Raw genomic sequence first — 23,900 nt, forward strand, 5'->3', positions numbered from 1 at the left:
ACAAAGGGTTGAGGAACCAGAATGAGGGTAAGCTGTTAGCCTATGTTGTCTTTGAGTACTTGTTTGGCCTTGGTGATGTTGACTGGTTTCTTTGCCTTTGTTGTTGTAGAGCTCACCAAGGAGAATAATGATCTCCAGGGTCGCGCTATGGATTGGCACAACGCGTACTACCGAGTCACCGATGAGTACGACAAGTTGACCGCAAAGTACGAAACCTGGAGCACAAGTTTGATAAGGAAAAGCAGATGCGCAAGGATGGGGAGGTTTAGCTTGTAGATCTGATGGAGAAACTCTAAGGATAGTAGGTTGAGCTGGGGGCGAAGGATCTTGCTCTCAAGGAGCTAACAAAAGCCGCCCAACCAATCGCCAACATGGTGGAGCCCCCAGAGGAAGACGTGGAGCCTTGTTCCTTGGTAGAGATACTCAGGGATGTACCCGAGAAAGTCACCAGCTACATGAATAAGACTGCAAAGTCTGTCTCTAAGCAGTTGCTAGCGATGGTGAAGTCGTTCTACCCACAAGCCAACATGGCTCCTATGACAGAAGGCATTGCCGAGAACTGCTCTAATGAGCAGTTCCAGCAGTACTTGGAGGAGATGACTCCTATTGCTCAAGAAGTAGCCAGTCAGGTAGACCTTGAGTGATTTGCAAAAAATAATTTTCTATAATGTAAACAAATTATGTTAATTACGTGAAGTCTTGTCACAATTCTTGTTTGCTTGTCGACTTGTTTGGATTCCATTGGTTTAGTGCATCTCATGGACTATCTTGATGTTTGCTCATGTGGTGGTCGTGAGTGTCCATGCACAAGGCTACTCCTGTGAGCCTCAACAAATACACTATGTAGAGTACCTTTAGGATGTGACTCATTTTTCGGGGCTCCAGCACTCGTGTATCTGGGTAGTCAAACTCTTCGGGTGAGTAGACTCTTTAGAACTTCATGAACTGGAGCCTACCTTTGCAACCTCTCTGGGTTGTTTGGGTGTTGTGCTCCGAAGACCTGGAAATTGCAAACTTGTTATTACAAGCCACGGCTAGACAAACTTGTCTAGATTAGTACTCGGGTAGTGTAGATAACTCCCAAGCTGTTTGACGACTTCTTTTTGCGAAGGTCATCGGTGGATAGACTTGTCCAAGGAGTTGATTAGCTTGAGATTGTATGTGCAAGCTTGCTTCTGCGCAAGTTGCTGCTATCCAACGAGTTAAATAACTCGAAAGATATGTATGCAGACTTGTGAATACAAGTTGCAAGTAGGCAGATACTAGTTTTTTTGCGAGTAACTATACAACTATGGCCGATGTCCAGTTTACATGAGTATGTAAACTATGGATAGAATCGACACAAGTGTTCAATGTTCCACGAGTTGTCGACTTCTTCAACAGTGAGAGTTAGGAGCCTATGCGACCCAGGTCCAGTGACCTTGGAGACGATGTAAGGACCCTCCCAAGGCGAGTTTAGCTTGTGCGGCCCCGTGGTGTCTTGGATACGCTTGAGGACCATATCACCTATGTTGAATGAACGCTCTTTGATGTTGCGATCATGATAGCGACGAATTCCTTCAAGGCATCTTGCTAACTAGATGAGTGCTGCACAGCGAGCTTGTTTGAGGCTATCTAAGTCTAGACGCCTTGTTTCTTCAGCCGCACCTTCCTCATATTGCTCAACTACTAGAGATTTTCACATGATGTCAGCGGGGAGGGCGACTTCTGATCCATAGACTAGGAAGTAGGGTGAGTACCCAGTAGGAATGCACGGCTGTGTGCGAAACCCCTAGAGGACATTTGGTAGCTCCTTGAGCCACTTGCCTCCTTTGGTATTGCCAATGTCATGTAGTCTCTTCTTGAGAGCTTCCATCCCGTTGGCACACTCAACCTGGCCGTTAGCCCGCGGATGAGCGATAGAGATGTACCGAACATCAATCCCGTTGTTCTCGCAGTACTCCCAAAACTCATGATTATTGAAATTTGAGCCCAGGTCTGTGATGATGCAATTGGGGAAGCTGTAGCGATGGATCACCTTGTCGAGGAAATCGGGTACCCTGTCTGCCTTGGGGCAGGTTACCAGTTTCACCTTGATCCACTTAGTGAACTTGTCAATTAACACGAGTACTCAGTTGAAGCCCCTAGGCGCCGTGGGTAGAGGGCCAATCATTTCTAGCCCCCAGCATGCAAAGGGCCAGGAGGGCGGTATAGTGAGGAGCTTGTAGGCAGGGACGTGCTGCTGCTTGGTGAAGAATTGACAACCTTGTCACCGGCGGACTAGTTCTTCGACGCCCGTGAGAGCTGCAGGCTAATAGAAGCCTACTCTGAAAGCTTTGCCCACAATCATTCTGGATGAAGCGTGGTTACTACAGATGCCTTAGTGAATCTCCTCCAGTATGTCCTTGCCGTCTTCACCTGACGCACTTCGTGAGTACTCCTAATGATGCACCTCATCTGTAGAGCTTATCCCCGACTAGGACGTAGTTCTTGCCGCACCAGGGGACTTGCTCTACTTCTGTCTTGTTGGGAGGCAACTTGTGCTCCTTGATGTAGTCAATGAAGGGTACTCACCAGTCTACGTCGATCATCATAACCTCCCGATCTGGTTCATTATTGCCTTGGTCGGTGGTTTTTAAAGGTGCCGGCTCCACTATGGATGGCTTGTGTAGTTCATGGATGAAGACCCCGGCTGGAACTTGTGCACGAGTAGATCCAAGCTTGGACAAGATATCTGCAGCTACATTATTTTCACGAGCCATGTGATGGAACTCCAGACAAGAGAACTTATTCACTAGCTTGCGCACTTCAAGGTAGTACGCATCCATGTTGTCTTTGTGGTGATCCCACTCGTCATTGACTTGGTTGATGACTACTAGTGAGTTGTTGTAGACCAACAACCGTTTGATTCCCTACGAGACTGTCAGGCAGAGCCCGTGGAGTAGCGCTTTGTATTCTGCTTTGTTGTTGGAGACCTCTTAGAAGATTTGCAAGATATACTTGAGTTGTTCACCCTTGGAAGAGATTAAGAGTACTCCTGCGCTGGCGCCCTCGAGCTTGAGCGATCCATCGAAGTACATGACCCAATGCTCTGGGCGTTCGACTAGTGCTTGTGACTTGATGGCTGTCCTTGGCTTGAATTCCAGGGACAAAGCTCCAAGTTCTACTGCCCGCTTGGAGATTCTTCCTGTTGCATCTCTGTTGTGGAGTATATCTGTAACAGCTGCCATTTAAGTCATCCAAGTGACTTTGAAGAATTAAAAGCAATTTGAGAAGAAAAGAAAAAGAAATTGGCCAAAAATCAAATTCGGGTCAAATTTGGCCGAAATTTGAATTTTGAATTTGAAATTCAGAAAAATTCGGCAAAAATATGGAATACAAGTGTAAGAGTGACTAGAACTTAGGGATCAAGAATTTGGAGCAGAACTGGTCCAAAATATCTCAAAGGAATTGAAGAAAGAAAATGGAAAACTGAAGTTACTGTTCCTCGTCTGAAAACAGAAATTCAGAAAAACAGCCTCAGAGTCCATTTTGGAAATTGAATTCTGATAAATTTTTCAAATAAGTGAATTAGAACAACTACACCATATTAAATTATGGACTTTGGACTACAAGATTTGGGTGTTGTTGATCAAGAATAGCAGAGGGAGCTATTTCAAATAAAGGCCTAAAGTCGGCATCTTGTCACTGTAAACAGCATCACTGAAACAACTAAGTCTGAAAATGACAGTGGATGGCCGACTTTGGATTTGATTTCAGAGAGATGTAAATCAAGAGGTGTACATGTTCATGAGCAAAATGGAACCCTGGGATGTTATAGAACACAAATGGAGAGAAGTTGGACTGGAAGAAAAGGAATTGGATCACTAAATTGATTCACCAAGTTAGATCGATGTCACTGTCAGTTAACTGATGAACTGAATGTCGATTTCAGTAACATTCAGATGAACACGGGAAACAATTCAAAATTCAGCTATGTTTGATGCTTATCTCGAGTCAGAGCCAAAATAAAAAGTGAAGGGTTCAAGTTTATCTACAACTTCGGTTAAGGCACTTGGGGACCGTTGGATTGAAGATCAACCGCAATTTTAGTCTGGAGTCACGGGCGCCAGAAGAAGGAAAGAGGAGCGGTGATAGAGCAGGCTCGACGTGTCGCCGCCGCCGCTCTCGGTCGCTCGCCAGCGCGACGGCTAGGCCACCTCCTCACCACGCAAGCCTATGGGTAGACCACGGTGGCAACCATGCGCACGGTAAACCGTTCGTATATTTACCGCTCCCGCGCTGCCGTTTCACCGCCGTCTTTTTCTTACCGCCACCGCCTTCTCTGTCAAACACCGCCGCCGAGTAAAATTCCACCGCCACACCACACCTCCCGTCGATTCCCTCCGTCCACACCTCTGCCCACATCCCACCAGCAACCCTAGCAGCTTGTTGCCCAGCTTCTTCGCCGGCACACCTTAAACAGCCGCCGCTTCTGTCCGCCGTCGCCGCGCCTCCCGCTCACGGTGGGCACCACCTTGCGCCGGTTCTCTTCCTTCTTAAGTAGTCGTAGGCAAGTCCTTAGGATTCTAGGATGGTGTAGTAGTAGTTGTTCGAGTAGTTTGCGCCGTCGTCGCGCGTAGCCGCGACCGGCCGAAGGTGTCGCCGCCCGCCGCCGTGGAGGGAATGGCTCCGGCCATCTCCCGAGGAGCTGTTGCCGCGCGCGGGTGCGTGAAGGCATAGAGGTGCTGTCCTGACCTAGCTTCACCACCGGTGGGGCGCCGGCCGGCGAGTCGCGCCGCCCCCTGTCGCGCGCGCGTGTTTTGGCTGGAGGAGGAAGAAGCGCCTGGTGCTTGGGCCCATGCGGCAGAGAGAGGAAGGAGAGGAGGAGAAGGAGGCCGGGGCGCGGGCGGTTGTTGGGCTGGCGCGTCGGAGACCCAAGAAGCCGACGCGGACGGCCGTGTAAAGAAGGGCCGGAGGCCCAGAGCAGCTAGCAGGCCGCGCTCACGGGGAAATGAAGGAAAAAGAAAAAGGGCCGTTGGGCCGAAGTCGGACCGAGAAGCGAATAGGAAAAAGAAAAACGGCCCACGGGGCCCGTCAGGGGGAGAAAGGGCCAGCGGGTAAGTGGAGCAGTGGAAAAGGTGGGTCCGCACCATGGGCCCAGCGCGCCTGTGAGAGAGGGTAGGCTCGGGCTGCGTAAGAAAAGTTTTCCGGGGTGTTTTTCGGGAAAATTAGATTTCCTTTGTAGAATAATTAGTTTAAATCCGAATTACACCATTTAAATCACAGAAATTTCTAGGAGTGTCCAAAATTAGTGAAACCAATTTTGTTAGGCTTGTTTTATTTTCCTTTATGCATTAAAATTTTTACACCCTAGCAAAATAATAAAAGCTTGGGTATTTATTTAATGCCTTTCTTTTAAGGTAATTAAATAAATACTTAATCTTTATAAAATGCATAAAATATGAAATAACATTTTCTTAATCACAAATTATTCTTAACTCATAGGAAATTAGGTTTTCTAGTTAGAAAATAATTATAACTTTTTCTAAAAATAAAAGAAAAAGCCTTAAGTAGGGTTAAGTAAGAAAATAAAATTGTGGGTTAATCTTTTCGGGTTTTTGTGTGTGTTGACTTGCAAATTTATCATGATAGATTGTATAGTCCTTGTTGGCTTGCAACTTTATCATGAAGGAAAGTTGTATAGTCTTTTATTCAAAATTTTGCATTTCTAACCCCTGCATTTGTTGTGCTATAGATCTCGAAACACCAGAAGGAGATTATTTGGAATTTTCAGAAGGATCTTCGGAGTTCAAAGAAGTCTTTGAATTAGTCCCCTGTGAAGCCAACCCGTCAGAGAATACTAACTTTTTAAGAGAACAAGGCAAGCCCCGGAGCATTTATACCTATCTATTTTGGAGTCATTATTTCATGTGTCCAATTATCGGTTATTTGATATATGTATGCACTAAGTCTAGGAGTTGCTTGAAACCTATTCTTGTGTATAATCATGCCTTGTTTTAAGGACATCTTTGCCACTTGTTCAAACCCTAGAAGATACCCAAGTCTTGAATTGCTTAGCTGTTTACATACTTGGTTTACCAACCTTAAGGAAAACTTTTGAGTCATACATGTTGCTTATGGAAAGATAACTTGGAAAGTTGAAAGCGGACAGAAGCTAGAGATGTAGTTCTGTCTGCTAGATTAATTTGGTAAGGCCCGATTCGTTGTCTTAACCTTTGATCAAGTGATAGGCATCTGATCACTTACTGGGTATGGGACCAGTAAAGCCCAGTAGGTTAGTAAACTCTATGATTGGGAATACTTCGTACCCGCGCTTGACGTGCTGGAGATTGGCAGGGGTGTAGCCTGAAACTCACATGGTCATCAGGCCAGACGTGGGGTCCCATGTGGGGGTGCATCCCTGGGTCTGGGTAGTCATATTCCCAATCATTGACTTTGCTAATCAAGAGGTTGTTATGTACGACCTGGACAGTCGTATAAAGCTGGTGATCAGGGTACTCTCCTGCAGGATGTAAATTGATCCGGATCGCCGCAATTCTCGGTTATGAATGCACTTGATCACTGTTGAGCATCGTAGTATAAGTTCATGAATATTGTATCTTTTTTGATAATGTTTGATGCATGACTTAATATCTATGGCTGCTTTTACTTGCTGCTCATCACTTAGAATGGTTAGGTAATAACTTAACCCAAATAAAAGATAAAACTAAGGTATCACGTGTAGTAAGCTTTTGGCAAAAGTTATATCAGCCAAATACACCAAAAGCTATCATACATCCAAAGAAAGCTATTATATTGGTTAGTCGGGTAAGACTTGCTGAGTACCCTGTACTTAGGGTTATCCCTTGTGGCTATCTTTCAGAAGCTCCGCAGGAGTCTACAGAGGAGGAAGCCCCGAAGCCCTAGGGTATTGTTATGAGTCTCGCAATACCCTTGAGAAGAAAATTTTAAACGCTCATCTCCTCCTAAACTGTTTATGTTTTAAATCTTAGAACTCTGTCTAACACTGCACTGTTAAGTTTGTTTCAATCTATGTTTTGTAATAACTCGTACCTTTTATATATGTATGTAAAAATGTAATATTTGTTGATGTTATCCCATTGCGGATACTATCCTGATGTATGGCTATGAAATACAACGTGGATCTTTCGAGGAGTCCTAGGGACACTCGACGGACGACTGGACTTATACTATTTTAAGTGCGTTTCGGATATTTGCTGCGTCGGCAGCAATTAGGCGCATTTAAACTAGTTTAAGTTGGGCGGTTCTGCCACAATGTCTCCCAAGGGGAAGTCTGTGATGATGGAGATGTTGTGTTCCTAAAAGTAGTGTCATAACTTCCGCGAGGTAAGTAGTATTATGTATAGCAATTTTTGTACTGGTCGGTACCTGGTTTTGGAGTATGACAACACCTCGCTGACGACGTAGATGGGCCTCTATACTTTGTATACATGGCTTGGTTCTAGTCTTTCGACCACGATCACCGTGCTAACGATGTTAATAGTCGCGACGATGTAGAGCAACAAGTCTTCATTAGGAGTAGGCGCCGTGAGGACCGGAGACTTTGATAGGAAGTCCTTCAACTGATGAAGGGCTTGTTCCGCCTCCTCGATCCATTGGAATTTGTCTTGCCGCTTGAGTAGTTTGAAGAAGGGTAGTCCCCATTCTCCAAGTCTTGAGATAAATCTATTGAGGGCTGCCATGCATCCAGTCAGCTTCTGGACGTCCTTGATGCACGAAGGAGCGTGCAGGTTGGTGATGGTAGCAATCTTCTCGGGATTAGTCTCGATTCCTCGATGGTTGATGATGAACCCGAGTAGTTTTCCGGAGGGTACACCGAACATGCACTTTGTTGGGTTCAGTTTCCACTGGTATGCTTGTAGGCTTGTGAAGGTTTCTTCCAGATCCGCAATGAAGTCATCGAGATTTCTGGTCTTTATGACCTTGTCATCCACGTACGCCTCTACGTTGCGGTGTAGCTGATTCTTGAAGTACTCATGGATAGCTCGTTGATATGTGGTACCTACATTCTTCAACCTGAAGGACATTGTAGTGTAGCAGAAAGCTCCGTACGGGGTGATAAATGCGGTCTTGATCTAGTCTTCTTCCTTGAGTGCTATCTGGTGATACCCCGAGTAGCAGTCGAGGAAGTAGAGTAGAGCGCACCCAGCCGTCGAGTCGATGACTTGATCAATCCTAGGGAGCCCGAAGGGATCCTTTGGACAGTGCTTGTTGAGGTATGTGTAGTTGACACACATCCTCCACTCATTGTTGTTGTTCTTCTGCACCAAGATGGGGTTAGCCAACCACTCTGGATGAAGGACTTCTTTTATGAATCCAGCCGCGAGTAGTTTGGCCAACTCCTTTTTAATGGTTTCTCTTCTCTATTGGGCGAACCATCGTAGTCATTGTCACTTGGGCATAGCTTTGGGATCCACATTGAGTGAGTGCTCGATCAACTCCCTGGGGACCCCCAGCAGATCAGATGGCTTCCATGCGAAGATGTCACGGTTGGCTTGAAGGAAGCTGACTAGCGCGTCTTCCTATTTGGGATCCAGCCTTGAGCCAATCAGGGCTGTCTTGGAGTTGTCACCGGTTTCGAGGTCGATGGCTTTGAGATCAACATCTCCTGCCGGCTTGACCTATGTTGCCCCTGACTTCTGCTCTAGGATTTCAAGTTCTGTCGGGGATAATTTCTTGGAGGCGGCGAAGACTTGCATCATAGAGTTTGGCACCTGAGTAGTCGCTGCCAGCTCCATCGCTTTTGTGTCGTAGTTAGATGATCTCTTCAAGTCTCCACGCAGGGAGAGTACTCCCTTTGGTCCCGAAATTTTGAGTACTAGGTACACGTAATGCGGGATGGCCATGAACTTGGCTAATGCAGATCTTTCAAGGATGGCGTGATAGGAAGTCTCAAAGTCAGCCACCTCGAACTGGATGTACTCGGTCCATTAATGATCCTTGGTCCTGAAAGTAACTGGCAAAACCACCTGGCCTAGGGGTGCAGCCACGTTACCCGGGACGATCCCTTAGAACGGAGAGTTGAGCATATCCATTACGTTAAGGCCCATCTTCTTCAAAGTCTTGGCGAAGAGCATGTTGAGGCCGTTGTCTACGTCTATGAGTACTTTTGTGAGTCGAGAGCCTGCGACTACCGGATCCAGGATGAGAGGATAGCATTCTGTGTCGGAGAAACTAGTCCACTGATCTTTTCTTGAAAAGGTGATTGGCACCTTGGACAACTTAAGGAACGTAGGCATTGCTGGCTCAATGGACATGATTTCCTAGAGCGTTAATTTCTGGGACCGCTTGGTAGTAGTACCTAGAGTGCCGCCGAATACGACATTTGATGGTGTTGGACGGGTTCTAGAATTTTCCATTGTTGTCCTCATCTTCATCTTCTTTGGCCTTGGCCTTGTCTTTTGCTCCGAAAGATTCTGGCAGATCTTTCATGACTCTACGAAGGCTTATGCAATCCATCATAGAGTGTTTGGAATTTGGGTGCCATGGGCACTACTTCTTGAGGAGCTCCTTGAACGGAGTCCTCTCTTGGTTTCCACCGCTCTTTTTGGAGGACCGGGATATTGTCGCGACAGTATTTTCTAGCTTCCTCTTGCGATTATGACCACCTGAGTAGTTGCCTTAGTTGTTGTTAGGGTAATCATTGCGATTCTTGCTGTTACTTTGGCCGTTGTTCTGGTTGTTGACGTTATGGCCTCTATTACAACTAGATTCAAACCGCTCGATCTTTTTGTCTTCTTCATCTGCCCAGGCTTGGATCATGGTCTTGAGAGACTTGATATCCTCCGGGCATCTTTTGCCAAAGTCTTGGAACATTCAGCGGTCATAGAACCGTTCTGGAAGCACTCTATGGCGTCCTTCTCCGAGACGTCCACGACAGTGGCCTTCTTGTCAAAGAAATGACGTAAGTAACTATATAGGGTTTCGCCTTGTTGCTGTTTGATTTGTGACAAGTCAATTCTGTTACCAGGATGTTGCATTGCTCCAGCAAAGTTATTTGTGAACATCGCCTTCAACTGACTCCATGTGTCGATGGAGTTGCTTTCCAGAGACTCGAGCCAAGAGTGAGTGGCCCTGCCTCCATGCAGATGGGGAAGTAGATGACCTCGGTGTCATCATTTCCTCTCGCCGCTTGTACCGCTAGCGAGTAGCACCGCAACCATTAGATTGGGTCCTGCTTGCCATCGTATTTGTTGATACCTGGAAGTTTAAACTTGTCAGGTAGGATCGTCTTGCATACTTAGGGGAACCCGTCAGTGTCTTCTCCTTAGTAGACTTCTTGATCACGTTCGCGGCGGCGCCCTTCGATGATTACGCGAGCATCACGATTCTGGTTAAGTTGCTCACAAAGGTCATAAGGTTGCTCAGGTTCTTGGCAGGGTCCACGGTGGCCGCGGCCTCCCGAGGGTCCCGTCTGACTACTTTCTGCCCTGTGTTGACTTGCCCTAGGTTGCTCAATTTTGGGAACCTCGTTTCTGGCAGCTTCAAGGCAACTTGGATGCCTGCTGCTGCTGCTGCTACCAGGTGGGAGGAGGTGCGTCGGACCAAGCTGATCGGATTCTCCCGATCGAGTAGTTCGTACGCATGCTCTGCCAGTAGAGCCAGTTGCCTAGTGTACTTATCTTGCACCATCGCCCGAGTGAGCAGGTCAACGGAGGCAACGATGGCAAGAGGAGTGTAATGTTGTCGTGTTGAAACTGCTTCGAATGTGTGATCCAAGTTCATGATGGGTAGATCGTTTGCAAGGTGGCGTTGACGATTTGCTCGCTTTGCATTTCTTGCTCACTGGCGTGCCATTTGATCTTTCGTCTCTTCTCCTTCTACGTTAGTGGTGAGCTCATTTGCCAACACGTCGTTAGGGTGACGCTCGCGTCGCGAGTTCCTTTTTGGTTGTTCTGCTCCATCGTCGTTGACTCTTTGGGGAGTGACAATGGTAAGTAGTTCTTGCTCTGGGGAGAAACTAATCGAGCTTGACGTGATGATCTCCGTAGGGCCGTCTTCTTCGTAGATAGGAAACAGAGGTGTTCCCTCTTGGCATGGGAGGTTGTCAAGATACGCGACAAGGCATGACTCGTCATCCTTGGTTAGAGCAGATGGTTTCATGTCAAGCTAGTAGATGAACCTGCCTTGTGCAGTAGATGTAATTACTAGGCCCTGCTGCGGACCTGATAAGGGAATCTCCTCGTCCGGATCCAAGTAGTAGTCGAAGTCCTTGATTGAATCCGAGTTGGATTGGGATTCGGACAAGGAAGTTTGGTAGATGGTGCCTGCGTTTTGGAGTCCGAACGGGAACCGACTTGTGTTGTAGATCGATTTGCACGATGGCTCGAGCGCCAGCTCGTGGGAACCAGTCCGACTGGTGGGAGAGGTCGAGTTGTACTCAGACTCGCCCCTGAACCTCGGAAGAGGTCAAAAATTTCGTCGAATTTTTCAATGAAGTCCTCCAGAGCTTGCCAATAGGGTTGATGTTATAGTGCTTCTCCTCCGGGGTCGGCGTGATGTGGCAGTGAAAATTTCCAGCGCCTCCGTGATATAGACCTAAGAGCAGAAAACGGACGTTGCGCCCGCTTTGAACGCGACGGTGGGCTTGATGATGACTGGAGCCATCGAGTCTGCCAATGGATCTTTAGCGAGATCCCCTACCTAGCATGCCAACTGTCGGTAGGGGCTACCAGAGGAAGTATTTTGTGCGTGGGGCTCGCTGAGCACCAGGAACTCAAAGGTGAACTCGAAAACACGATTTAGACATGTTCGGGCTACTTATGTTGCATAATACCCTACGTCCTATTTGTTGGTTGGATTGTATTGATTGATGATTTGGAGGGGGTCCCTACCTCTCCTTATAATGCCGGGGGCATGGTTATAGGTTGGTTGTTGTACAAGAGTACTAGTCGGATTCGACCAGAGAGTCCTACTCTAATTGCTATGAGTAGTTTCCTAATCCTCGACTAGTCCTTATCCGCCACGTAGACCACGTCATCCTGCACCGTAGTCTCCATATCTGACACGTCTTGGTGTAGAACCCCGTATGTAGGACTGTCCAAGTTTCCTGGTGGATCCATAGATGTATGGCAAGAGGTGGTGTGATCTGGGGGAGGAGCTCATCTCTCATGCAATCCGTCAAGGTCAACATGGGATCACAAGATGGAACAACAGAGGTTAGCAAATGAAATTAAATAACACATGTTTGTGTCCCCTTGTAGAGATGAGATTTCTCTAAATTAGATGAAGTCTGGGAACAAATTGAGTCTTCTCTTGCCTCGATTCCAAGTTGTCAAGCCTTTTCTTCTCATCGTCCTAAGGATTAGGGGGAGTTTGTAGCGCAATCTAGAATTCCCCATGTTTTTGTTTGGCAGAGTTGGAGGTGGCAGGAGGAAGAAGACAAAGTCAACAGGCCGAGAGGAGTTTTTGGGCTCCAAACTGGGCCAATCCATGAGTCCATAAACAATCACCTGTGGCGCCCTCCGCCGATAGTGGGTTGGCTGTGGATTTCTAAGCAAAGACCAGGTGACGGTGCTCGAAGATCAGGTGAGGTGATTTGGCTGGAGAGCTAGGCAAGTGGTGTGGGTTAGAGAGCCACTGCCGCTGACGGCCTCCTTTGCTCAAGTCATTCGAGGAGACGAGATGGCATGCAGAAGGGACAATTTTCAACGAGAGTACCGCAAATCAGAGTGTGAAGACTATATGGATGAGAATGATCTTCTGGAAGAAGATCTACGCTTCAAGATCTAGTGAGGCATGGATGCCAGAGCTGGCAGGGAAACAAGAAGTCGCTGTTTCGGTCAGCGCCAAGAGCCATGGGCAGATCGTGGTCCATTTCGTAGAGCATACCAAGGGGATCCTAGGTGGGAAGGTAGAGGTGGCTACTTCTTAGATAAACAGGCACAAACATGACCTAAGAGGAAACAACTTTAGGGAGGATACTCGATATGGAAATCATAGTGGCATGGCTGCTCGAGGCTCCTACAAAGATGACAGAGAAACTGACAGCCAAACAAGATCTTCCAACGGGTAGGGGTGCCAAACCAAAAGGTGTGGAAATGCTTTAAATGTACTGGGATTGGTCATCATCTGCTAGATTCAATGATCCTGTTTGCTACAAATGCAAGAAATCTGGTCGCATGGCTGCCGAATGTACAAGTATTCATCATAGGAAACTTATGATGTTTGGTTTTGGGATACCAGGACAGGGTTTTTATTCTAGTTATAGAAATTCATGACGTTAAAAGGTGTAGGAGAAGTATAAAGCTCTAATCAGTATAATCAAGGGAGATGCTACTGCAGAACGTCTTGAAAAGGAATTGTGAAACCTGACTAGTGAGAAATGGGACTTTCAGGTCAAACAAGTGGATAAGAATAGATATTATGCAATTTTCCCAGATCAAAGCTCTCTGGACACATTTAGAAAGTTGACCGGTGTGGAGCTAGCTCTTTTTCAGACTACTGGAAAACGCGGCTTTAGTCCCGGTTAGATAGGGTCATAGATCCCGAAAATTCAACTGGGACTAAGTTTTCGAGATAAAAGGAAGGGTCCTTTAGTCCCGGGTCATTAGTCCCGATGGGTAAAACCAACCGGGTAAAAAGGTTAAAATAAAAAAAATAAAAAAAGGCATTGCGCCGCCCGCTGCCGATGCTGCCCACTCGCCCGTCGCCGCTCACCCACGCCGCCCGCTCACTCGCTGCCCGCGCCACCCGCGCCAGGCCACCACTCGGCCCGCCACTCCCTCGCCCATGCTGCCCGCTCGCCTGTGCCAGGCTGCCACTCGCCCGCCGCCTGCCCGCTGCGCGCTCACCCGCGCCCACTCGCCGCCGCTCGCTCGCCACCCGCGCCGGCCCACTGCTGGCCCGTCGCTCCGCCTGCTGGAAGATAGGAAGAAGTTAAGATAGGAAGAAGATAGAAGAGGAGGAGAGAAGATAGGAGAGGAGGAGGAGATAAGAAAAGCCTGAGTGAGGAGATAAGGGAGAGGAGGCTGCTCCCTGCCACTGGTGGAGAGGACTTTAATCCCAGTTGGAAACACCAACCAGGACTAAAGAACCCCATTTAGTCCCGGTTGGTAATTCTAACCGGGACTAAAGCTTTTTTCAACCCAGTAGCCATTACAACCAAGACTAAAGGGGTTCTTTAGTCCCAGTTGTTATTACCAACAAGGACTAAAGAGATTCTGTTGGTGGTGGATTTTTGACCAGGGACTAAATGCCCTTTAGTCACGGGTCCAAAGTCATCCGGGAAAAAAAAAAGGTTGGATGGAAGGTGAGTGCTCTAGTAGTGGTCATTGATAAAGCTTCTTCCTCTGTACTGCAATCAACGTAGATTAAAATCTATGGGATTACATGCCTTGCAAAAGATGAGATTAGAAGAGAAATCACTTCTGGTATTGCTAAACCAAGACTAGAGCATTTTAAGCCCACCCGGCTTGGCCCGAGCACGATGGGTCTTGCCCGCCCCGGTCGCTGCCAGGCCAGACGTGGTCAGCAAAACCAGGACTGAAAAAAATTCGGATCGGCCTGAGCCCGCCCAAACAATTAAATTCATTTACTTTTCTACTAAAGAAGAATAGGCGGCCCGAGCCCAAACTGAGCCCAGTCCGAAAACTCGGCCTGACAATACCCATGGGATGGTCGTGGGCATAAATTTTCGACCCGAAATGAACCAAGGTTTTCTCAGCTTGGCCCACAAAATACTCAAGTTGTAGCGAAACCCATCAAGGTTGATGAATTCAATCTGCTCAAGGATGAACCCGTGAGGGTGAGAGCCAATTGTAGGGACCCATCGATGCTAAGGGGCTTTGTGGAAGTTTTCTTCAATGGTGTGGGATATCAACTCAAATTTGTTGGAGAAGGTCTTCAAAAGAAACGTAAAGGTAAAGGGGGGATCTAGGCCTAGGAAGCCTGATGATAAATCTAAGGGTGCGTTTGGTTGCGAGGACGAAGTGGGACGGGACGGGACGATCCCACTTCGTCCCGCGTTTGGTTGGAGGACAGGTGGGACGGGGACATCCCAGGGAGGGAATATACCCTCCAGATGCGGGATGCCCCCGTCCCACCAAAACGAGCGGACGGGGGCATCCCACTTCGCCCCCGTCACGCGCCGTTGGCGCGGGCGAGCTCCGGGCGGGCGCGGGCGGGACCTCCGGCGCGGGCGGGCGCGCCCGGCGCGGGCGGGCGAGCGCGGCCGGCGCGCCACCGCGGGCGAGCGCGGCCGGCGCGCCGCCGCGGGCGAGCGCGGCCCGGCGCGGGCGCGAGCTCCGCCGCGGGCGAGCGTGGCCGGCGCGCCACCGCGGGCGGGAGCTCCGCCGCGGGCGAGCGCGGCCGGCGCGCCGCCGCGGGCGGGCGCGCCCGGCGCGGGCGAGCGCGGCCGGCGCGCCGCCGCCGGCGAGCACGGCCAGCCCCTGAACGGTGGTTAGTATGACAGGTGGGCCCCACGAACGGTGTTAACAGAAGGAGAAAACGGTGCTCGTCCCGTCTGTCGCAATCTCTCCAACCAAACAAAAAATTGGGACGACCCCATCCCATTCAACCAAACAAGAAATGGGATCATCCCATCCCGAAAAACTGGGACGGGACCGTCCCGTTCTACATTGTCTCCCAACCAAACGCACCCTAACAATAGGAGAAGCGATTATGAAGGTGACGATTAATAGAAACAGACAAGGAAATCATGAAAAACAATTGAAGCTGTTCAAGGTGGTGGACAAAAATGCTAACAATAGTCAGGGTGATTCTCAAAAGAAGACAGTCTAAAAGAAGGCATCGTTAGAGATGGGTCTCCAGCTGATGTTGAGGAATCATGATGAGTGAGGATCTTCCAGTAATAGCATTTCACCCAGATTTAGTTAGGACAAGTTAACTTTCCCAAAGAGCTTCTAGATGGAGAGGGGAGCAAACTGAAAAAGTCCAGGCGGGACACAAACAAACTCAACTTTGAGCCTCCTCCTTTTCGAGAGGAAACATTTGGTGATATTCACATGGAGAGTGCAGAGGATCAAAGCAGCCAAAAATCAATTGTTACATCTCAAGAAGATGCTGCTGGCGGGGATCCAAATAACTCAGCAGCAGACCAAGGTGGGGACAATATCAATGATAATACTCCTCTTGGAAACATTATTGTTCACACTTCTAATGGAACGTATTTATAATGGACGCTGCTAAATGGCCAAACTTAAACATCGAGCCTCAAATGGAAAAAGACATCCAGACCAAGGGTGGTTCATGGGGTTACTATTAATTGCAACTCTGAGCAGCAGGGAGACTTTATGGATAACATTTCTACCTACGTCTTTAAGGAAGTGACTGAAGACGAGGGAACACAGGAATGGCAAATTCCTATGGTTATGATACACAATACTATCTTATACTACTGTTCGAAAAGGACTCATATGTAAGTAAGGATCTGACGGTTGAGATTAATTCTATACTACTAAAATCTTAAGCTGTAGTATATGTAGTATGTATGAGTAGTATGGCTAGTATAGAGATATGATTGGAAATATGTAAATATTGTTGAAATATATCGAATCTTTGTTAATTATCCTTATCTTCTCTCACTCCTCGTCTCTTCAATCGCTCGCACGCGCACTGGGGCGGCGGCGGCGGTGACTCCGTGGCGGGCGGCATCCAATCCGCGGGTGGGGGCGACGCTGCGGCAGCGCAAGATCCATCCGAGCCGCTGCTTGTGCATGGAATGCCTGGGTTCTGCAGTCATGGACACCGGTGAATGCCAACCCCTGTACCATTCTATCAGAGACTACTACTAAGGGATGAACATGAAACTGGACCAGCAGATACCATGCTCTTGGTTGAACGGCAAGCACCATGGAAGGAGAGAGCAGAGTGAGTGTATTCTTCCTGCTTTTCCACAATACATACAACCTCTGGAAATGTTAATGCTCATCGATCACCATTTTTCACAGGGTCCACACCATATGCCTGAAACAAGAGGCCTATGTCTGTCCGAGGAGCAGACTGTGAGCAGTGTAAGTACAATATTCTCAAGGCTTTGATAGTTGCTAGGATGGTTACAATAAGATGATCTTATCGGCGATCTCGTTGTGATGAACTGAAAAGGCTGCTTCAGAAATTCAGACTCTCCACATCGTTTAGCTTGAAGCCCACTGAAAACGACCAATTCTGCTCTTTTGACTCATTACATTATTTCTGCAGATACTTAGGAGGCCCAGAATTGGTGGAAATAGGTTACTGGACATGCGAACTCAGCCACAAAAGCTGACCAGGAGATGTGAAGTTACTGCGATACTTGTACGGCCTCCCCAGGTCAATCAATTTTATCTCTGTGCACATAGCTTAAATTATGTACCTGATTCAGATATTGCAGTTCTTTGACATTCTAGGATGGCACACCACTTGTGTCATAATGCCATTGCAGGGTACTAACAGGTTCCATCCTTGCCCATGAGCTGATGCACGGGTGGTTGCGCCTCAAAGGTAAATGGACAGATAAAATTTTACTGAACTGAACAGTCATTGATCTATTATTTTTTCTTCCTGAATTTGATTGAAAAATCTATTCATAAGCTCTACTGAATCGTACTTCTCAGGTTACCGAAACCTAAATGCGGAGGTTGAAGAAGGCATATGCCAGGTCATGTCTTACTTGTGGCTGGAATCAGAGATTCTTCCAGCTTCCTCAAGGCATGCGCCTTCATCATCCTACGCCTTGTCTTCCTCTTCTTCGTATCCACCCACATCGTCCAAGAAAGGTGGAATATCTCATACCGAGAAGAAGCTTGGCGAGTTCTTCATGCACCAGATTGCCAATGACACATCGACAGCCTACGGCGACGGATTCAGAACTGCCTATGCTGCTGTCAACAAGTATGGCCTTCGCCAAACACTGAACCATATACGCCTGACCGGAGGCTTCCCTGCATAAGAGAGAAAGATATACATTATGTCCATTCTAGATACATAACACAGCTTATATGTCAAAGCTGATATACACATGGAGGTCAAGTGGTTTATGGAAGAGTGATTCAGATTTCAGGGACCTTGAGTTTTCAAAGGGGTCATGTAAGAGCAAATCAGAAAAGGAGCTGCATTTGCTCGAATTAATAGGAGTTGGCGATGCCCGAGTGTAATAAGATTGCCCAAAAGTGCTAATGTAAAACAGTATATGTCATACTAATACTTATATCATTATAGGTGTGCAGATTTATTGTTTGTTCAATTGTTCTTGATTGTATATATACAAGGGCATCTTTCAAGTGCCAGCTAATAAGAAAAATAAAACTACAGTGAGCAGCATACAGCCTTACCAGGATCCCTCACCAACATATAGAACCCAGTATATTATAAAAAAAAACATAGCATTACAAAAAAAACAGTATATACTATCTAACAAGAAATGAAGTCCAGACACATCATTCGCTAACATTTCCAACAATGTGTATCGTGTAACACATCTCGTTATTGTCCCATACTCCCATCCCATAAATTGAGATACAATATCGGCAATTCGATATACAGGAAACAGATCCATAATTCATATCAGGATAAATGAATGTCAAAGGTTATTCACAGTTCTCTTGCAACTACTATCCATAACCTCGCTATAACATTGATAGACTTGGAGAGCTTCTCTTGGAGGTGCGAAGAAGGTAGTCATGCGGTAGACTGCCTTATGTATCAGTACAATGTGAAAGTCATGAAGGTACACAAACGTTGTAAAAAAGTTGGAAGGCCTATGGCATCTTTCAAGGTGCATTACAAGAAAACCTGTAACCATGTCACACGAACTGCAAAACTCAGCATGTTCTAAATCTACCATATGCTACATACTCATACTTCTCCCACCCTAATCAGCCTCAAAAGTTATTATGCCACCATATATCAAAATTGTCGAGCATGAAAGTACAGCGGAGATTTAATCATCTGATTCCAGTCCTGTGAGGATGGCCTTCAACATCTCATATGTCATAAATACGATGCCAACACCAGGAACCACTTTGCAGTACTCATCAGGCAGGATTCCTCTATACAGGCCTCTAAAACCTTCCGTGCGGACAATATGTCCAAACGTTCCAAAAAGTCCAGTGTGGTAGACACGAGCCCTCCCACCTGCACCTTCCAGTTGCATGCGGCGTCTCACAAGGTCCAACGGGAATGTAACTGAAAAAACCGTGAACACCACATGATCAAAGAGGTTAACTAAGTTATACTGATTACTGAACTCGCAGGCCATTAAATTTTTTCATGAGACAGGATGAGAATTATTGTGCAAAAAATCGGACTGACCAAGATTTGTATCATCAATCATTATCATTTTACTTGCATGAAGTTTAACAAATGAAAAACTAAGTTAGAAGGAAATCGTGTGGAAAGTGGAATATATAGGTAAAAAAATGACCATACCAGTAAAGTGGCACCAAGACCCTTGTACAATCCCCTAAAATCCTCATCTCTGCAGATCGCGAAAAGAGCATGAGATATGCCCCTGTAGTAGGCAATATTTGTCTGCAATCATCCGATGGGAAAAACACCCATTAGTGGCACAAAACCTAGCTTAACAACGAAAGCTTTTGCAGAGTAGTTTGCAATAAAATATGCTAAATTCTGAAGCAGTGCAAAACACCCATTAGTTGTAACATTTGACATCTGGTTCAGTTGCAAGCATTTACTTATAGCCACATCAAATACTGATAAGTACATGGCAAATTCAGACACTCAATGTGTTCTTTCTTTTGTAGGCAATAGCTTACGGAAAACAGCCCAGGTTGTTTGTAACTCCACTACGGTTAAAATGGGAATCAAGAGAAATGGTAGATAATCTTCTGCAAGGAAACTAACTTGTGTACTGTCATTTCAAGTGAGAATCTAAACAGGCCGATTCATTTGATACCTGATCATTTCAGAATATATTTACAAAGGTTTATCCGGAACTGGTAAAAGCATCTTACCTGAGCTGCGAGACGTGTCCGCACCAAGTCCAATGGATATGTCATAGAAGCTGCGGTAACTCCTGATAAACCGCCACCTAGCAATCTAACACCAACATCTGCACTGAATCCACCATTCTTCTCGAGACCAGGCAGCATCTGAAGCAACTGTAAACCACAAATTAAACTTAAATTACTTGCACATCATCAGTGAGAGAGGACATCCATGCGAAGTTTTATATAAAAACACATGAACTTACATTCTTGTATCTCTCATACGCATAGAAACTAATTGAAGAGTAAGGCAATCGGTGTGCGATAGTAACAAGATTTCCTTTCCAGAACGCACGGAAGCCTTCATCATAGACAATGCAGGACGCTTCACGTCATATGCTAGTATTCCGCATTGTAGCCACATCTGAGTGCATTCCTTGCACCTGCACAAAGAATTCACATTCCATAAATTTCACTTAAAGCCACATGATAAGCTAGCAAAGAGTGGAATAATATGGCAATACCCAATAAGAGCCTACTTGTACCACCCATGGCAATATCCATGATTTCTCCAACAAAATCAACAAATCAACTATGTGAATTAGCATTTCTTTGTACAGCTAAACAATTTTTTTCCGTTGTCAAAGCAAAATGCATGATTGTTACCCTTCTCCCCACGGTTCATAGTAGGATCGCTACCAAGTCAGTAAAAAGAACATAGAAATGTGCAACTCGCACTCCGCGGCTCAGTTACACAGGGGATATTATGACCGCTCTGACGAGCTCGCGGTGAGCGTTAAAGCAGCCTAGCGAGCAGAGGAAGCGAGACTGCTTTCCTTGGAGCCGAGACACACCTGGAAGAGGATGGTGAGGCGTGCGAGCCGCGCGGTGCAGGTCTTGCTGACTGCCCCGGCGACGCCGCCGGCGAGGAGCTGGGGCACGGTCCCGAGCTGTGACTGGTGGTGCTGCAGCTGCGGCTGCGCCTGCTGCTGCTGCGGTGTGTACCTCCGCGCGGCGGCCGCGGCCTGGAAAAGGAGGAGGTGGCGGCGGCGGCGACGGCAGACTGGGAAGGTAGGAGGAGGAGGAGGCGGCAGCGCTGGCGGCATCCTGGAGAAGCCGGAGACGGCGGACTAGAAAGGGAGGAAGAACCGCCGGCGGCGTGCAGGTGGTGGCGGCAGCCAAGCGCTACGGGCGCCGCGGCGGGCGGGCGGGCGGGCGTAAAAAAAACTCCCAATAATATACGTTGCGGTAATTACAATTTTACCTATATAAAAAATAGTCTATACTCCATACTACCAAGTACTACCACCTCATAGTATTGTGCACCGTAAAAAACTCTAAAAAGAAGGGCAAAGGGAGAAGAAAATAAAAGATTTTTGGTGGCGACCAGAGCTTGTTCCAGCATACCGAGAGATAGAGTATCCATATTCCAAAAATATATCAGAAGGGGCAGGAGAAAGATCTCACTTTAGAGCAACTCTAAGGGTTTCTAAAAAAGTTCTTCCCTAAAATTATGTATTGGGGGCTCTTCCAAAAAAATTTCCCCAAAAAACATATCAACCCATAGCAGATCGCTCATAACTATTCCCCAATATTTCCTCCGGACGACTCCTTCCTCGCCGACCTCTCTGCCCGCCGCCCGCTCAAGATGATCACCCTCTCCCAATCTAGCACCGAGGCAGTGAGCGTCGTGTCCCTCTCCGTTGATGACCACCACGAGACCCAAACTACCATGATATGAACCCGCTAGGGTTGATTCCCGATCTTTCGATAAAAGAGAGGCGTGGATAACTCGATTGGTGGATGGACATGATGTTCACGGCCCGACTACAGCCTTCCAAGCTGCACCTTAGCAGCCGATACACCACCTCCAATGGCTGCCGCGATCTTGTGGAGCGCGTCACCCGGCTACTAGGGCACTTGTCCTGCAAGCAATCAAAGAACAAGTAAGAACAAGTATAACAAGCAACTCAATTGCAAATATAGAGATAGAAACCAATCTGAACGCACAAAGTTGGGGTTCTGAATCGAGTAGAACGGATGGTCTAGTCGACACACGCGTCTACAAGGAAGTAGCAATGGCTAAATTTTCAACAAAATAAAACCCAATCTGTTCGTGGCGGCTCTAATCCTTATTAATACCTAGGAGGACGACTAGGGGGGTGTTGGGGTCATGCTCCAACCCTAGGACATGTCCCTAATGGACCCAACTTGATACACGGCCCATTGGGCCAAAATAAGGCGACACAACACCTTTGGACAGAAAACCTCTCGGTAGTATTTCGATGATTGCGGCTGACTCAGAGAAGATATGCATATGATTCGAGATCCATATAAAAATAGACTTCATAAGGATTCTAAGGAGTACTTGAACACCTAAAACGGAGTCCGGATGAGGTCATGGCAGCCGTTGCAAGTTGACACAGAGCTGCAGTCCGAATCCAGCCCCAAAACGTATTGGATTGGAACTCTTTCTTTCCTTGGGCCAAAAGTGACGTGGTGGCCTAGTGAAGGATGTTGGTAATACTTGGAATTGGCCCCAATCTACTTCTTTGGTCCTCCATGCCTTCCATGTGTGTTTAACACTATTTTTGATCCATGTATTTATTTTTGAAATTGACAACGAATACACATCATGGTGCGGCATCAATTCATCAAATGTATCACATATAATTATAATAAAGAATTATTTCACCTCAGAGTCAAAAGATGCCAATATGGTTGTATCTGAGCATGTGATGTCCTCATCATTCTCCCCTTCTTGGCTGCAAGTCGTCCTCAACTTGCTCCAATGACATTCTAAGGTAGTTGCTTTGATGTTGGAGAACGGAGCGACGGCCATGCTGCATGGGCACAACCAGTAATGCTCCCCTTCTTTGGCCTTACCCTGTTGCATATGGGAAAAACTAGAAAAACTTTGTAAGACATTATTAGTGTTAGTGCAGCCCTCTATTTGATCATGGTATTGTTGCCCAAAATGATATTTCAGATTAGAGCAAATATAAACTTTATGCACCACGTATTCTCCTTTGCTGTCGTATCTGCCAATTGGATGAAGCGAACAATGATTAAAGCTTGGCAAACTAGAATCAAATTTAAGTTTCTCTTTTAGACAACTTAGATTACACAGAACATCAAATTCAATATAACCCAAAGTATTTAAAGAGGATAGCAAATCCAGTTCATCTTGTGCACAAGTAATAGGATGAAAAAGTTTATCTTCAGCACATTTGTATGGTTTCAAACTAAAATTATCACACTTATTCACTACTTGTGGCATAGAAGTAAAAGATTCATCAGCACACAAGTCTACTTTATCACAAGGAACAGCAAGTAATTCATTTTGTGACAAAGGAAAATCAACAGCGGGTTCCACTATTTGTTGCTCTTCATTAGCATGCAGAGTGGACAAATTTTGGACATTATGAGTCATATCATTCTTGCAATTATTCACAGATACTACCCCCGATTTAGAACTTCCTATCAAAAGATATGACTAAATAGTTGAAAAAAAAAGCTTATTGAATCTTCCTAAAATGCTCAATCCAAAAGGACTATTTCGTTGTTTGTGCCAAAAAAACTCTTTAAAGCTAGTGAAATCGGCTCATAAGCGCCCGGTGAAGTGGCCAAGAAAGGCATACATGGCTCTTCCTATTCTTCACAGGCGGTGGGATATCTTGTAACCCAGCTACCTTGGCAACTAGCTCTATTCGCTTTCCTCGGGTGATCGAGTTCAGTTCAATAATTCTAAAGAAGCTGTCAAGTTATGGCTAAATCCTCGTCTCCATTCTCTGGTCCACATGCAAACGTTTAAGAGTAGCGAAAGCGGGGCAGCTAGTAGAATTCGTAGAAATCTCCTTTTAAGCATTGAGAGCAAGACAAAACAATTGACCAATATGGCAATAAGAATTGTTAATTAACAAGGTTTGAATTTAAGAATTGAGCCCTCTCATGAACCTACTCATAACATCTTCCATGCACTCATCTAATCCACCAAACATGATACAAATT

The 23,900-nt window shown here is 46.5% G+C and overlaps 2 pseudogenes; one reads left to right on the top strand and one right to left on the bottom strand.

The window, feature by feature from the left end:
* The first annotated feature begins 371 nt into the window (after positions 1-371).
* LOC117834339 (LIM domain-containing protein HDR3-like) lies at positions 372-18,104 on the top strand (annotated as a pseudogene).
* Positions 18,105-18,393: 289 nt separating this feature from the next.
* LOC117834340 (uncharacterized) lies at positions 18,394-20,995 on the bottom strand (annotated as a pseudogene).
* Between the last annotated feature and the right edge of the window lie 2,905 nt (positions 20,996-23,900).

The sequence above is a fragment of the Setaria viridis genome, chromosome 8 (genome assembly GCF_005286985.2).
Source record: "Setaria viridis chromosome 8, Setaria_viridis_v4.0, whole genome shotgun sequence".
Lineage (NCBI taxonomy): Eukaryota > Viridiplantae > Streptophyta > Magnoliopsida > Poales > Poaceae > Setaria > Setaria viridis.